Genomic DNA, 17,852 nt, shown 5'->3' on the forward strand with positions numbered 1-17,852 from the left:
TGCCCTGAGGTTCTCTTTGACGACATTTCTAGTTTCTCGATGGGGAGATTGAGTTGTGGGTTAGTCATTTTTTGGACACTTTTCTAATTTCTATTCTTTCTTTCTAGATTAACTTCGGCGGAGTGTTCTCGTTCTTGCATGTATTAGAAGGATGGTTTTCACTGAGAAAAAATTGATTGCCGGTGGATAAATAAAGAATTTCGGGTGTCCTCATTGAAGGTGGAGCATATATATTGTATATTCTATATAGGATGCTTTGTTGAGTAGTATAAATAGATGAATGTAAGAAATAAAGCCTCGTGGTTTGAGTTGACTCCATTTGCTTTGAATAGGCTTGAACGTGAAAGTAGTATATGGCTAGATTTAGGCCCTTATAGTGAAGTGTCAATGTGAAAGTATAAGTTAAATTGGACTTTCCCTCAAGCATGAGTCCCTATTCATTCGGTTTTTCATGTCTCTGTGTTGATAAAGTGTATAGGCGATCCTTCATTATTTTTTACCTTAGAAGATATTGGTATTTTAGACTCTTTGACCTATGAGGCGATCCTGGTAAGGATATTGGGTTGTCAAGTTCACCAGTTACAAACGAATGAGGTGGCTATGGTGAAGGTTCTATGGAGGAACCAAAAGTACAAAGAAGCTACCTATAGAAGGAAGAGGACATAAAGTCCATGTATCCGCATTTTTCCTCTGTTCTGGAAACTCCTGCATGAGATATATGTGTTGATGTTCTTAACTTGACTTTTTTCCATGTTAGGCAAGGGTTTTCAAGTCCCTAAACATTTAAATGAATGAGTGTCTTTGATGGACAATGGGTTTGAGTCCCAAAGTCAATGGAATGAATGGTTGGCCTAAAAGGATCTTGGCATGTCTCTTGACCTTATTGGATGTCCTTGTTTTCTAGCATGGTTAAACATTAGTTTCATAAGTAATGGCATATTAACTTGTGATTGATTTTTGTTTACCCATCATTCGGGGATGAATGATCCTAAGTGGGGGGGAATGAAATACCCAAGACCTTAGCCCTTAAAAATTCTTAGGTATTACACATTCTGTCCAGTGTACGACTCAAGGGTACTAGTCGTACCTAGAATATGACCTAAGTTCTCTCCTCTAGTATAGTAATCATTTAGAATGGTATCATACTATCCAAGATATGGTTTAGCCCCTCCTAAGTCATTTGTTAGGGTACAGGTCATTTATTTCCATATACTTAGCCTAGTCAAATCTTTCATGGGTATGGTTCAAGGTACAATTTAGGTTACTATTCATACCTTAAGAGACGAGTTATGTATGTGTGTTCGTACCTTAGGTAGTGTAGGGGTCCTTGGTGAGGCCTAGGGTACAACTCGTACCTTAGGGTGCGATTTAGTCAAGAGAGTCTTACCCTCCTAGGAAGTCACTTTTCATCTTTTAAGGCAAGAGCTTTATGGAAATTTCTCACCCCAAAACCCTTAAGTACCCTCACTATATAATATGTTGTATACTTTCTTAAATCTTATTTAGTGGATCAAACATTCCAAAACACTCTCCAAAACTCTGCTACCAAGATTGAAGCTAGGGTTTTAAGACACGTTCATCTAGAGTCTAAGAAGGGTCAAGTTATTCCCGGAATCATCTTGAATAAACCATGTATCTCTTCCCTCATTTTTGGATAAAATTATCATGTGTTTTGAATAATTATTTCGACCTATAAATGGTTGCATTGAAATCAAATGTTTAGGGGTTTTTTTAAGCATAGTGATGGGTATTGCATACTCTTTCTTAAACTTGTTTTTATGCATATTTATTGTGATGGTTGGCACATATGGGTGCTTGTTGAATGTTTTTTTAACAAATGGGTCATGAGTAACCTTAAATTTTATTACTTATACCATGGTTTTCATCTTGTTAATGTATTCCCTCAAGGTGTTTGTGAAAATGTCTAAGAACATTGACTAGTCACATGTTAATGGTGTTTTGAGTTATGGCTTGGGCCTAATGAATATAAACGATTGGTAAATGGATATGTAAAGGCCTTGTTGGCCATGTAATGAGAAATTGATGACATTAATGTTTTGAATGGTTTAAAAGGAGTTTAACTCCCTAAGCTTGAAATTGAATTGTGTTATGAACTAAAGCTTGGTATAAGAATGCTAGTGATGAATGAATGGTTTTGTAAGGGTCTTGATGACCACAAATGGATTGGATTTATGTCATGACCTAGGGCATTGGCCTATTTAAGTGATTGATTGATAAATAATTTTATAAAAATCTTATGGTCGTATATTGTGTTGTATTGTAGCCATGATGAATTGAATTGGTTAAAGGGATTAGAGTCGTTATGTGTTTAATTAATGGATTTCATTTCATAGATAAAGGGTTTGAGTCCCTAAATGTTTAACTAATTTATGACTTTTTTGCAATGGATTTCTTTCCCTAAACACTAAATTGGTTTGTGTCTTTGTTGGGCGATGGTTTCGAGTCCTTAGGTTATATGAATGAATTGATTTTTTGAGAATGGTAATGACATGGTGTACGCTTGCAAGTGGTGTTGGTATGACAATACCAAAAAGTGCCTTTGATAAGTAATTGACTAAGTGGTTGTATATGTGAAATGATGGTTTTAGATTGGGCCTTAAAGAAGGATGTGTACCAAAGCCATGAAATTAGAGTCCAAAGGACTATCAGTGAAACCATGCTAGCTAGTGCGGGTGTGATATGACAGAGAGGTTTGAGTCCTCCAAATGAAATATGTGATCGGGAGGTTCGAGTCCCCCAAATGAAACATGTTACTAGGAGGTTCGAGTCCACTGACTAAAACCTATGAAAGAGAGGTTCGAGTCCCTGTTATCACATGTAGTGGTGTATAAGTCACCTTGATGATGTTGGAAGGTTTGAGTCCCCCATAAAAGCATATATGGTTATGGGTATTCTCTAGTTCAGGCAACTACATGTATTGGGTCCCTTCCAGCTAGGGTAGAGCTGGGACCATATAGCCCGTGGGTGCCTTGTTCTATAAAGGTGATGCTACACAACCCAGGTTAATGATTTTAAAGTTCATACTAATCTCGTTCCCTACCATGGTAGTATATACTTATATAAGTTTATATATGCATGAACATATATGGATTCCATTATTTATGTGCATTGTTTGATTGGTTTTGAATTATTGGCACTAATTAATCCTTATCCTTGAGTTATATGCTAGCACTGTAACCACTAACCATCTCCGGACACTATGTCCCCACATGACATATGGGCTAGAGATTCTTCTTCTCTTCTTTCTCAGTGACTAGATGTTCAAGCAGATCGTGTGTTGACATTAAGGTGGTGAGCTTTGATTTTTTGAAAGGGGTGTATTTCATAGTATTTTGTCTTTGGTCTTAGACTTTCTTTTGACTTGGTTTTCATTATTCTCGAGGGCCTATCCCGACATATTATAGACATCAATTGTGTAGAGGCTTTATGGATGACTATGGACTTGGGTAAGTTGGTTAGTTTGTTGATATTAATGGATTGAATAGAAGCTTCTTAATCTATAATTGTAGCCTTGCTTCTGCTATCATATTTTATAACTAGAGTTTATCCGACTCTTGTGGTCTAATGTTATGGTTAGGTTGGGATGGTTGTGCTTAAGATGTACTTTTGACAAGGCCCGATTTTGGGTCGTGTCACTAGTTAGGTTTTCATTTTTCATCTTTCATTTCATTTTATTCCAGTTAGCTTCCAACACGTAGTTTCAAGCAAAATCACTCTAATACTCATGAAATCCAACAAAATAGACTTTGGTACATGCATATTCTCCAAGTTTAAGCATCTTAAGTGCCATACAACCATGGAACATCAACTTATAACCTAGGGATAATTATGGCTTACTTGACACCTCAGAATGAACTTAAATACCTTAGCCTAGTCTGGGGTAGAAATTGCCTAAGAGAATCTTCAAGGATTAGAAGTATGCCCCTCCGAGACAACTTAAGCCAAGACTTGTAAAAACCATTTAGACTCGTTTTTGCATGAGATACTTTTATTAATAGAAGGATTGTCACTAGAAAAGGTTTAATATAATTATTAAGTATGTTATATTGATATGGAAGGATGGACACACTTTCCGAGTATTGCGAATGATATTTTCTTTAAGTTGGACTAATGGAATTATTTATAAGTATGATTTATGAATTATACAAGTTACTATGGGTATTATTAATGACTTGGCCTATTGATATGCTTAAGGCTATAGATATCACATGATTAATGTTTATTGGCTTGTTTGGAAAATATGGCTCAAGTTGATATATAATATGGCTTATATACATATAATATTGCTTATATGCATACATTTTGCCTCATGGATGTTATATGGCTCATAATTATGATTTGAATCATACATAAAGTATGGACATAAATACAAGAAATAACTTGCAGATATAATATGGAAAAAGGCCAAAAATAACCCTAAACTATTCAAAATGGAGCAAAAATAACCTCCAGTAATTTTTTGGTTCAAAAAAGATCCTCCATTAAATTTGTAACTCAAAAATACCCCTTCATTAAATTTTGGGCTGAAAAGTACCCCTCTCTCTTACAGAAAGACCCCAAGCATGTCCCATGGATAGAAAATGCCACATGACTAGTCCACATCAACGTCCAGCATAAATAACAAGAAAATTTTGAATATACAGGGTTAGTGCATTGTTTTTTCTTCTAGAAATCAGCATTAGCTCCCTTTTACTATAAATCACACATCCGACCCTTTGATTATATTTTTGCATAATGTTGCGCCATATGTGCTTTATCAAATTTATTTTCGATTTATCTATTTAAGCATCATATTTATTGACAGTAATTGGATCATCCATCTGATCATTTCTTAAAACCTGAATTAACTTTACTAATAAAATTTTATTAAGAATTCTCAAATGCCTCTGGAGGCCTACATTGCCTCTAGGATAATAATCTTACTATATTTCAATTAATTAGGTGGTATCTTGACTCCAAATCACAAAAAAAAAAAAAATCTCTTGAACTTCTCATATTTAGATAACTTTGACAAATGTATTAATGATATGTATAATATAAGAAACACTATGAAAAGTACTAGTCATGAGTCCCTCTATCTTTGATAAATCTCTCTTCTACCATATGTCTTTTCTCAACTCTTTACTAAATTCTACATTGTTCTATTTTTGCATGTCGATCCTAATGGTAATCCAAAATAAGCCACTAGAGAGATTAGCCCTGCATTTGAGAAAATTTGTTCGTTCTTCCATTTTATTCACATCCCTAAAGGTATGATTTTACTCTTATTTTCATTTATTCTCACTTTCTTCTTTGCTTAAACCATAAAATTATTTTATTCACATTGAAGTTGATTCGTCTCAATATTGCACAATTCAACGATATCATATTATTCAACTATCAAATGAGACATCTTTAGACTATCTTAATTCTCCTCTTTTTTATGAACTTGAACCCTTCAAATATTTATCTTTGTGTTACTTAGTTTGTCATTTTGCTTGATGCTCATGTATCAATACGAACAACATAGGTGATAAGATCAGTGTACACAAACCTCTTATGTCCTGACAAACTTGTGGGGTTGCTGGTGATTGTGATTGATAGTTCTTTAATTTAGTTTCTTTATATTATTGTTAATCAGGTTAATTTTTTACGTGGACTGGCCATGTGGCATTTTTGTCCACGTGGTATTCTTGGTGTCATCTGTTAGAGAGAGGGATATTTTTTAGCCAAAAATTTAATAGAGGGGTATTTTTGAGCAAAAAAATTAATGAAGGGTATTTTTCTTCCATTTTGAATAGTTCAAGGGTATTGCTTACCCTTTTTCAGATATAATATGACTTTTAGAGATTATGTGGCGTATAAATGTGATTGTCGGCCATTAGATCAGATGGGTGGCCTACATATATAGTAATTAATATAAATTTTGGATATGCTTAGTAATATTACTTATGAATATTAATTTGTATGTGGTCACTGAATATGATTAATGATATGGCTTTTAGACATGGTTATGGATGAGACTCGCGGATGTGATTCCTTGTTCTATTTATAAATATGAGCAAAAAAGATAGTCTACGACTATGATTTATTTTTATAATCTACTAATTTTAACTTATTTAAATGGCTCTCTAATATGGTTCATTGATGTTGTTTATACTTATGAGTTCCTATTCAAATACGACAATTACTGATGAAATTTATGATATAAGATCCGATGCAAGTCCAGCAAAATTGATGATAAATAATGATAAAACTATTCAGGTCTAATTCGTGTATGACATTAAGAATTGTACATGATGTAATATGGGGAGAATGGATTCATAGATATGGCATGGTGGTTGGTAAGTTTTTGTTATTTTGTAGTTAGTTTCCTTGATTGTATCCTCTAAGTTTATGGGGTCTTACATTGGGTTATTTACTTTTCAACCCTTATTAGCTTATGAGGGACAATCTATTAGTTATAATGATATGATTCTTATTTTGTTATCTCAGAAGCATTTATTCATCTATGTATGATTGTTGTGTTATCATTTTGGTCCAATTTATTTACGTATGTACAATAGTATTAGATATTACTTCCAGGGTTGTCCTTTTACCTTCACTTACTTTATGCAATCTTGCATCTTATCGTACATATAACATGATTTAGCTCAGTTGGTCGATGATGCTGAAACACCCTGGGTTTTAATCATTAGGAATTTCCTAGGTTTCTAGTTACTCATCATTATAGGACTAGGTGGTACTTATCATATGATAGGGTACAGTTTTGGTGGCTCCAATCGATTATTGCCAAGTATTGGGTGGTTGACTCTTTGGAATAGGTACAATTAGGTAGGTACGAGTCACATAGATGTGACAGGTAATTGGTTTAGGTTTTCCTTTACTTTCTTGAAACTTAGTATCCTAAATCGGATCTGAGTATCAGTGGCTTACCATGAGTCTTTAGGATAGGGTATGAGTCATATGGTCTAACTCATATGTTGGATAGCATTTAACCCTTCATAATTTTGTTATGGGTATAGGTTAAGGGTACTAGTCCTATGCTTGGGTATGAATTTGCCTTGGTGGTTGTATAATGGATAGTGTTGGCCAACCAAGAGATAATTAGGGTACAAGTGGTGGGTACCACTCATATGGTATGGTATAATTGGAGGGGTTTGGTCGTACCTTCCTGCAGGAAAATTTTATAGTTTAAGTTGGGGGTATTTTGGAAATTTCCCTATAAAATTCCTTGGGAGCCCCACAACATAAAATAGCTTTTTGGAGATTCATTAACCTATTTGCAATTAATAAAACATTCTAAACTCTCCCTAAGCTCTCTGTAGGCATTAGGGTCAAGTAAGACTAAGGTTTATTTAATACAATCAATTATGGGCTTAAGTGGGTTGTTTCATTACATCTTATTCACTATCTAAGGCATGTTACTCCTCCCTTATTTTTAGTTCTAATATAAGGCATATTTTATGAATTGTTCTCATGGCATAAATTGAGATAATGTTTGGGTTTTGAATTATACTTTGGGGGATTTGGTTATAATGGTTAGTTATGATTTTCCCATGTTGTTTACTTCTTGTTTTCATAGAATAATGTTGGTTTGAACATGTGGTTTCATGGGAATGGTTAATTGGTGCTTGGTTTTTGCTTTGGAAACTATATGCCCCCAATGTATATAGTAAAATGCCTATGCGAATACTTTTTCTATATAGTTAAACTTTTCATGAAACTATTGCATGGTAGCAATTGGTAATCTAATTTAACTTTGTTTTTATCATTTTAGATGGTATTAAATGGTTAAATCATAAGGTCTTAGTGGTCATTATTTAGTTTAATTGAAAGCTTTGCAGGGTATAAGGGAATCCCCCAACAAAAAATGATGATGAACTACTTGTGGGGTATATGGGAATCCATAAAGTAAAACTTAACAATAATATAATCTATAGGTACATGGGAATCCATTCACTTCTTTACAAAGTTAGCTAAATACTATGGTTGCAAGCTATAGTCGGTATGATGATACCACTAAATATTGCCTTGGTTAGTAATAAATGGAATTATGGTTTGGTTGTATGCTATTGGTTTTAATTAGGCAATAATGGCGAGGTATGATATCTAACTGTGAAGGTATGAGTCCATTGGATGGACACTGTAATCTCATGTTTTTCGACATGAGGATTGGTCATGGCAACCATTTGTGAAACTTATGGGGTACATAGGAATCCCCTAACTTACACATGTATTATGTATCATGGATAGAGAATGGTACACGGGAATCCCCCACTTATGTGGTTTCTTCGATTGGTTTGGCTACATGCATTGGGCCCTTTCATAGGTTAACACTTGACCCATATAGCCCATGGGCAGTTCTAGGATTGTTAAGCTACACATACCTAGGTTAATTGTTTTAAAGGAATGCTAAACCTAGTTCCCTTCCCGATATTTATATACATATAAATGTATGGTTGTGCATTCATATACTTGATTACCTGGTTTTATAGGTTAGAATTATTTTATCCTTATCCTGAGTGCATGCTAGCGTTCACCCATTAACCCATCTTCGAACGTTGTATCCCCATACAATATAGGAACCAACCATTCTATTCATCCTGCTTAGTGATAGAATTTAAGATCTATTATTTGATTAAAGTGGCAAGCTTCCATATTCCAAAAGTCTCTATTTCATGTCATACATGCCTTTACGTACTTTTGTCATTTTAAGGACAATGATTTTGGTTATGGTTAGAGACATGTACTAATGGATATTGTTATACTTATGGTTAGAGACTTTGTGGAACTACTATGGGTTGGTATGGGTGGTGGTCAACAGTGGTATCATCCTTAGTATTGACATTGATATTGTGGTTAATACTATTTAACTGTATTTATGATTGTTCCATCCTATTTTGGTATGTTATGGAGTAAAACTTAGTTATTATTTTGGTTTGGTTATGGTTGTTGGTTGGCATAGGGTGGTTGGGCTTGTTTGGGTTGGTCATCGTTGTCAACCTAATCCTAAAGTCTTTGTGTAGTTAAACATGGTATCTTTTTTTATGTTTGGAATTCATCCCACTCAGGGCATGTGTTTTGAGGTTGGGTTGGATAATGGGGGCGGCCTCCGATCCTGGTTGGACTTAGGATGCCCATTTTGATACGTCCATAGTTTAGGTCATGCCAAGTAGGTATCAGAGCTTTAGGTTCATGGTCAATTAGGTGTCCACAAAGATATATCGAGTTGAGTCTCTTTTGAGGTTATGCAGTGCGCCATACTCATAAGAGAGAGACTACAAGGCACTTTGGTATATTTCACCATTTTGTGTTATAATTTCAAAATTGGAGTCTAAGTTCTATAATATTCTCTAGTTCTTTCTTGTTCGCTTTTTAGATCATGGCTCGACCATCTGAGATGCACGAAACCTTCTCTATCCAAATTGAGGAGGATGTTGATAGGACATGCTTTACTTAAGGATCCATACTCGGTCTAGGGGCCATGCCCCTGATATTTATAGAGTTCCACAAGTCCCCTCTAGTCTTCCTCATTCTAATGTGATAAATGGTGAGTTTCATCAGTCGATTCATCTGATAGCTGTATTGGCATCTTCTCAAGCTGAGCGAGGTGCTTCTGGTATTCCATTTTTGAGCCTACAACGGTTGAAAATTCATGAAGTTGAGTCCTCTAACTTTACTAGTGTTAAGATGGATGAGGATCATCCGTATTTTCTAGATAAGATGGAAAAGATCTCGAGGATAATGCATTCCACGAATTTAGAAGGGGTGGATTTTGATGCCTACTAGCTGAAGGATGTAGCGTACTAATGGTACAAGGAAAGGGATAGGGAAAGGGGTAATGTTGAAGAGTTATCTTTATGGGAGACTTTTTTTAATGCATTTCTGGATTGTTTCTTTCCTTAGGAGTTGAGAGAAGCGAAAGTAGAGAAATTTGTTAATATAAAAAAGAGAAAGATGTCGATCAAGGAGTATGCCTTGAAATTTCACCAGTTTTCTAGGTATTATCTTCAATTGGTGTATGATATAAAGGCCAGTATGAGAAAGTTTGCTTAAGGATTGTTTTATGAGTTGATCCTTAAAAGCAAGACTACTTTGCTGATCAGGGGCATAGATATCTCTAGGTTGGTTATTCATATGCAATAGGTAGAGAAGGAAAAAAGATAGTAGGTGGAGTTAGAAGAAAGGAAGGGAAAGAAATTTAGGTTTTCGTATCAAGGTCGTGGACAACAGAAAATTGGTAGAGATGATGGTAAGTTTCCAAAGAAGAATGGGGTAGTTTTGATTCCTTCTCCACAGCTAGTGATCCCTAATCAAAACCATCAAGTGACAAGTGTCACTAAGGTGGAAATAACTTTATGCTGTAGGTTGTCCAATCTCAGGCTAGTGGGGTTCGGTTGACTTCAACATGTTCTCCTTGTATGATCTGTGGTCGATTGCATTAGGGTTTTGTGATAAGGGGATGGACAGGTGATATATAAGTGTTAGCCAGGACATAAGCTTAAAAACTATCCAGTTGGAAAGGTTGCTTCGGGAGCAAACAAGGTTTTGATTACCTCTTCATCTACTCCTACACCAAAGGGTTCTGCTTCTATATCTATTTCTACTTCTAGTATCGGTACTAGCCAGAATCAATTAAATACTCTTGCATCTGGACTAGATCTGAGGCATTGCTTGATACTATGACTAGTATATTATAACTCTTTCTTGTGTTGTGTATTTTTTACCTGATCCAGGGTCTACACTCTCTTATGTGACCCATTTGTGACTGTGTATTTTGGTCTTGATCCCAAGGTTATTTTGAACCCCTTTTTTCTTTCTACCCTAGTAGGCAACTCTGTGATTGCTAAATGAGTCTATAGGGGGGTGTTTTATATATTTGTTGTAAAGAGGCTTCAGTGGATTTGTATGAATTAGATATTGTGGGACTTCGATGTTATTCTAGGTATGGAATAGTTACCCTCATGTTATGCATCTTTAGACTACCAAACCTATAAGGTTGCATTTAAATTCCATTGTGACCTACTTATTGGGTGGAAGGGTGGTTCCCTTGCTCCTAAGGGGAAGTTTATATCATATTAGAGCTCTAGGATTAATCTATAAAGGGTGTCTACATCATCTAATGAAGGTTAAGGATTCTATCTCGGAAGGTCCTTCTTTAAATTCAGTTTTGATGGTGAATGAGTTTCCAGAGGTCTTCCCTGATAATCTTCCTGGTGTTCATCCGGATTGGTAGATTGAGTTTGGGATCGATTTATTTCAAAAACTTGTCCAATTTCTATTCTTCCTTGTAGAATGACTCCAGCTGAGTTGAAGGAGCTTAAGTAGCAACTTAAGGATCATTTGGATAAGGGTTTCATCTGCCCAAGTGTGTCCTTGTGTGTTTCACCAGTATTATTTGTGCGTTAGAAGGATGGTTCCCTTCGAATGTGTATTGTTTATAGGCGGTTGAATAAGGTGGTAATTAAGAACAAGTATCCTCTCCCTAGGATAAATGCTTTATTTGATCAGTTGCAGGGTGCCAAATTTTTTTCTAAGATTGATTTTTAGTCGAGGTATTATCAACCTAAGATTATCGATGTGGATATCCCTAAGACATTGTTTTACACCTGGTATGGGAACTTTGAATTCCTTGCTATGTCATTTGGTTTAATTAATGCCGTTGCGACATTCACAAAATTGATGAATAGGGTCTTTCGTCAACTTTGTAATTTGTTTTTCATTGTGTTTATTGATGACATCTTGGTGTACTCTAAAAGTAAAGTGAATCATGCCAATAACCTTTATATTGTGTTGAATACCTTGAAGAAGCTGCAATTGTATGCCAAATTCTTAAAATAGGAATTCAGGTTAACTTTTATACTTTTTGGGGTCATATTACTTCTAGTAAAAGGGATCATGGTGGATCTAGAAAAGGTTATAATGGTGAAGAAGTGGCCTAGACTCATTAATCCTACCGACATTCAGAGTTTCTTGGGTTTATCCAGGTATTATAGGAGGTTTGTGGAATGTTTGTCGACTATAGCTGCCCGATTAACTCAGTTGACTCAGACGAAGGTATGGTTCTCTTGGTCAGATGCGTGTGAGGGTAGTTTTAAGTAGCTGAAGGATAAGCTAACTTCGGCTATAATTTTGACCTTACCGAAAGACATTAAAGGGTTTTTGGTTTATTGTGATTCATCATGGGTTGGACTTGGTTATGTTTTGATAAAGTGTGGAAAGGTGATAGCCTATGCTTCTAGGAGGTAGAAGGTACATGAGAGGAATTATCCTACTCATGATTTGGAACTTTAGCTCTGGTATTTGCATTGAAAATTTGGCAGCACTATTTTTTATAGAGTGTATGTGGATATCTTCTAAGATCATAAAATCTTGCAATATGTTTTCACTATGAAAGAACATAACCTCGGGCAAAGAAGATGGCTTAAGCTTCTCAAGGACTATTAGATGAGTCTTCTCTACTAGCCAGGTAAAGCTAATATGGTTGCTAATACTCTTAACAGGTTGTCCAGGGAAAGTTTAACTTATATAGGAAAGGAAAAATGGGAGTGGGTGAAGGGTATCCACCGCTTGGCTAACCTTGGGGTTTGTCTTTTATACTCCAAGGAGGATGGTGTATTGGTACTGGAACTGGTGCAGTGATCTCTTATTGTAGAGATCAAGGAGAAGAAAATGTTTGATCTGGTCTTCATAAAAATCAAGGGTGATATTAGTGGGTATAAGGTAATGGGGTTTGTCATAAGTGGTTATGGTACCTTGCGGTACCAAGTGAGGTTATGTTTTCTTGACATTAATGGTTTGCGAGAAAGGATATTGGTTGAGGTACATGAGTCATGCTATGTTGTTCATCCTAGTTCAACAAAAAAGTATCACGATAGTAAGGAAATGTATTTGTGGAAGGGTATAAAGAAGGACGTGGTTGATTTTGTAGCCAAATGTATGGCATGTCTATAAGTGAAAGTTGAGAACATGAGGCCTGGAGGATTGTATCAAGAAATTATATTGCCATAATGGAAATGGAAAGTGATCAACATGGATTTTGTTGCCAGTATTCCTTGGTCTCGGAATCTGTTTGATTTTATTTGGGTCAGAATGGATAGTAAGACAAATTCATCTCATATTTTTTAGTGAGGACAAGCTTTTAAGATGAGGATTATGCGAGGTTGTATCTTCATGAGATAGTGAAATTATATGGGGTACCAATTTCTATCATTATTGATCATGGTAAGCAGTTTTTATCTAATTTCTGGCGGTTATTTCAGAAAGGGTTGGGGAATAAGGTTATTTTGAGTACAACTTTTCACCAACAGATGGATGGGCAAAAAGAAAGTTCTATTCAGATATTGGAGGATATACTTCGTACGAGCGTGATTACCTATGAAGGTAATTTGGTTAAGATCTACCTTTTGTTGTTTGCTTACAATAATAGTTACAATTCTAGTACTTGATGGGCCTTTTTGAGGCATCATATTATAGAAGGTATAGATCTTCTATTGGGTGGTTTGAACTTTGTGAGGCTGATATGTTTGGCCCAGAATTGTTTTACTGAGAAATAGAGAATATGAAGGCAGTTCAGGAAAGCCTTAAGGATTGCCAAAGTCGTAAAAAATCCTATGTGGATGTCAGGCGAAGTGACTTTGAATTTAAGTTGGGGATAAGGTGTTACCAAAGGTGTCTCCCATGAAGGGAGTAATGCAATTTGGGAAATAAGAGAAGTTGAGTCCCTGGTATGTTGGTCCTTTTTAAAAAGGGTTAGTAGTGTTGAGTATGAATTGGAGTTACCTTCTAGTTTAAGATCCATTTATCCACTTTTTCATATCTCTGTGTTGAGAAAATATATAATTGATCCTTTATTGGTTGTTCCTTTTGAAGGGTTGGGTATCTCGAATTATTTACCTTATGAAGATATCCTGATTAGGATCTTGTATTGAAAGGTTCATCGACTGCGAACCATGGATGTATCTTTGGTTAAGGTTCTATGGCCAAACCACTTAGAGGAAGAGGCTAACTAGGAAGCGGAAGAGGACACAAAATCCAAGTATCTGTAATTGTTTTTTGCTCCCGGGATTCATGCAGAAGGTATGTGTTTCATCATTCATTTGTTTTCTAACTTAGTTAAATGTTAGAGTCAAGGCGATGGGGTGTAAATTGTGCAACATCCTGGGTATTTATCCTTAAGAATTTCCTGTGTTTTTAGTTTCTGGACATCATACAACTAGGGGGTACTAGTCCTATAAAAGGGTATGGTTTAGTGGCCCCAATCATAGTTTACTTGTGGTAGGTGGTGTTTCGTGGGTGATGTTCTAGAATGGGTACGACTAGGTAGGTAACAATTGTATGGTTTATGATGGGTCATTGGGTAAGGTGTTCCTTCATTTAATCTTAAACCTAGTAACTTAACAGGAATTTTAGTATGAGTGGCTCACCATAAGTCGTGAGGATAGGGTACGAGTCATATAGTCCAACTTGTATGTTGGATAGTGTTCAACCCCTCATAATTCTGTTATGGGTATACGTTAAGGGTACTAGTCGTATGCTTGGTTATGAGTTTGCCTTAGTAGTCATATGGTGTACAGTGTTTGGTGTCCAAGGGATGCCTAAGGTACGAGTGGTGGATTCCACTTGTTATGGTAGGGTATGATTGGAGGGGTTGGTGTTACTTTCCCGAGGAAAAATTTACAATTTAAGTTGGAAGTATTTTTGACATTTCCCTATAACTCCTTGGGACCCCATGACTTAAAACACCTTTTTGGGGATTTATTAACCTATTTTCTAATAATCAAACACTCTAATCTCTCTCTAATGCCTCTTAAGGCTTTAGGGTAAGGGAAGACTAGGGTTTCTTCAATACAATAAATTGGGGCTTAAGAGGGTGGTTTCTTTTCATCTTCGTCACAATCTAAGCCATGTTACTCCTCCCTAATTTTTAGTTCTAATTAAAGGCATGTTTTATGAATTGTTCTCATGGCATAAATTATTAGAATGTTTGGGTTTTTAGTTAAATTTTGGGGATTTTGGTGATAATGATTGGTTCTAGTTTTCCCTTGCCTTTTACTTGTGATTTTTATAACATACTGGTGATTTAAACATGTTGTTGCATGGGAATGGTTAATTGGTGCTTGGTTTTGTCTTTGGAAACTATATGTCCCAAATTTGTTTGATAAAATACCTATGAGAATGCTTTTGCTACATAGTTGAACTTTTATTGAAACTATTGGATGGTATAACTTGGTAATGGAACTTAACTTGGTGTAGATAGTTTTAGATGGTTAAATGGTAAGGTATAGTTTTTTCATAACTTGGTTTAATTGAAAGCCTTGCCCGTACAAGGGAATCTCCCAAGTAAACATGATGATGAACTACTTATGGGGTACATAAGAATCCCCCAAGTAAACTTAATAATAATGTAATGTCTGGGTACATGGGAATCCCTTTGGTTCTTTAAAAGGTTGGCTAAGGACATTGCTTTAAAGCTATAGTTGGTATGATGATACCACTATTTATAGACTTGATTAGTAATAAATGGAAGGGTGGTTTGGTTATGTGCTAATGGATTTAATTAGGCAATAATAGAATGGTGTGATAGCTAACCATTAAGGTGTGAGTCCAATGGACGGACACTGAAAACTTATGTCTGCCGACATAAGGATTTTTCATGGCGACCATTTATGATACTTATGCGATACACAGGAATCCCCTAAGTTAAACTTGTATATATGTATCATGGAGAGCGAAGGGTATGTGGGAATCCTCTACTTTTATGGTATCTCCAGTTTGTGCGTCTACACACATTGAGGCTCGTTCTAGGTTAACAATAGTATAAATATAGCCTATGGGCGGTTCTAGGATGGAAAAGTTACGCATATCCAGGTTAATGTTTTTAAAGGCATGCAAAACCCAATTCCCCATCCTGACATAGATATACATATATATATATATATATATGGTTATTAATGCACATGGTTTTTTACTTGGTTTAAAAGGTTGTCATTATTTTATCCTTATCGTAAGAGCATGCTAGCATTCACCTACTAAACTGTCTTTGCACGTTGTATCCCCATGCGATGCAGGGATCAGCCATACTATTCCACTTTCTCAATGATCGAATTTGGGATGGTCTGTGGTATTGGAGTGGTAAGATTCTATATTACGAAAGGCTCCAGTTCTTATCATGGATGTCTTTACATACATTGGTCATTTTATAGACTATGGTTTTGGCACTGGTCGGGGGCATTTTGCAAGAGAATATTGTTTTACATTCAGTTAGAGGTTTTATGAAATTACTATGGATTGGTATGAGCGATGTTAGTAGGGGTAACATTAACATTTTGAATGGCTTCATTTGAGGCGTTGTATGGTAAGAAGGTTAGATCTCCTATTGGGTGGTTCGAGGTTGGTGAGGCGGAGATGTTTGAGCCAAATATTTTTCACCCTACTATGGAGAAGGTGAAAATAATTTAGGATAGGCTTAAAGCTTCCCAAAGTCGCCAAAAGTCCTATGCAGATGTAAGGCGTTGGAAGTTTGAGTTTGAGGTCGGGGATTGGATGCTCTTGAAGGTTTCTCCCACGAAGAAGGTGTTGTGGGTTTGGAAGAAGGAGAAGTTTAGTACCCAGTATGTTGGTTCGTACTTTGTTTTGATAAGGATAGGTAATGTTGCGTATGATTAGGAGTTGCTTTCTAGCTTCAAATCCATTCACCCGGTATTCCATATTTCTATGTTAAGTAAGTGTATAGATGATACATCATAAATTATGTATATCAAGGATATTGGTATTTCTAATTCCTTATGTTATGAAGAGATCCCGATTGAGATATTGGATCGATAGGTTTGTCGATTGTAGTTCAAGGTTGTAGCCTTGGTAAAGGTTTTATAGAGGAACCACAAGTGCAATGAGGCTACTTCGGAAGCTGAAGAGGACATGAAGTTCAAGTATCCATTCCTATTTTCCGTTCTAGAAATTCTTGCGTAAGGTATGTGTTATTCTTAATATATTTTTTTTATAACTTAGTTATAAAAAGAATTGATTTTCTTAGTATCTTTATTTTTAAACTTTGTTAAAAGAAAGAGAAGAGATGTGTGGAATCTAAATAGTCCTTGTACTTCCTTGTCACATCACTTGAGGATGAATTATCTAAGTTAGGGAGAATTAAAACACCCTGGGTTTTGGCCCTTAGAATTTCCTGATCCTTGAGGTATTTGTTCTTGTAATAACTCATTATACGAGTTGTATGATGTGTGTATGGGTTAGGAGACTAAACTCATAAAGTGTCCAGTGATGGTGGTTGAGTTTTTTATTATGGTTAAGATTTGGTGGTATGGGTCATTAGGTCTGGTGAAGGGTCATTAGGATGGTCCTTCATTTAAATAAATAACTTAGTAACTTGACTTAGCTCTATGTATAAGTGGCTCACTAGGATCCATGAGGATAGGTTATGAGTCTTTTTGGCAACTCTTATGTTGTCCAGTGTCAATCCCTTTAGATTCTGTCTTTGGTACAACTAGGACCTTATGAGTGGTATGGTTTAGTCATGAGTGAGGGAAATAGAGTCGTATTGTGGACAATTTTTGGTTATTAAACTCATTGTCTTTATAATAACTCGATTGTATGAGTCGTATGTTGTGGTCATGAGTCACGGGGTGGACACGTAACAACTTGTGACATTTTTAAAGTTTATGTTAAAGGTTTTCTGGATATTTGAATATTTTAACTCCTTTGGATACCATGACATAAAACACCTTTTGGGACTTCATTAACCTATTATTCTGAATCAAACACTCTTAAAATCTCTAAAACCCTAGGTTTAAGCAAAGGGTAGGGTTTCATCAAGTCAATCAATAAGGGGCTTT

The sequence above is a fragment of the Capsicum annuum genome, chromosome 8, assembly GCF_002878395.1.
Source record: "Capsicum annuum cultivar UCD-10X-F1 chromosome 8, UCD10Xv1.1, whole genome shotgun sequence".
Lineage (NCBI taxonomy): Eukaryota > Viridiplantae > Streptophyta > Magnoliopsida > Solanales > Solanaceae > Capsicum > Capsicum annuum.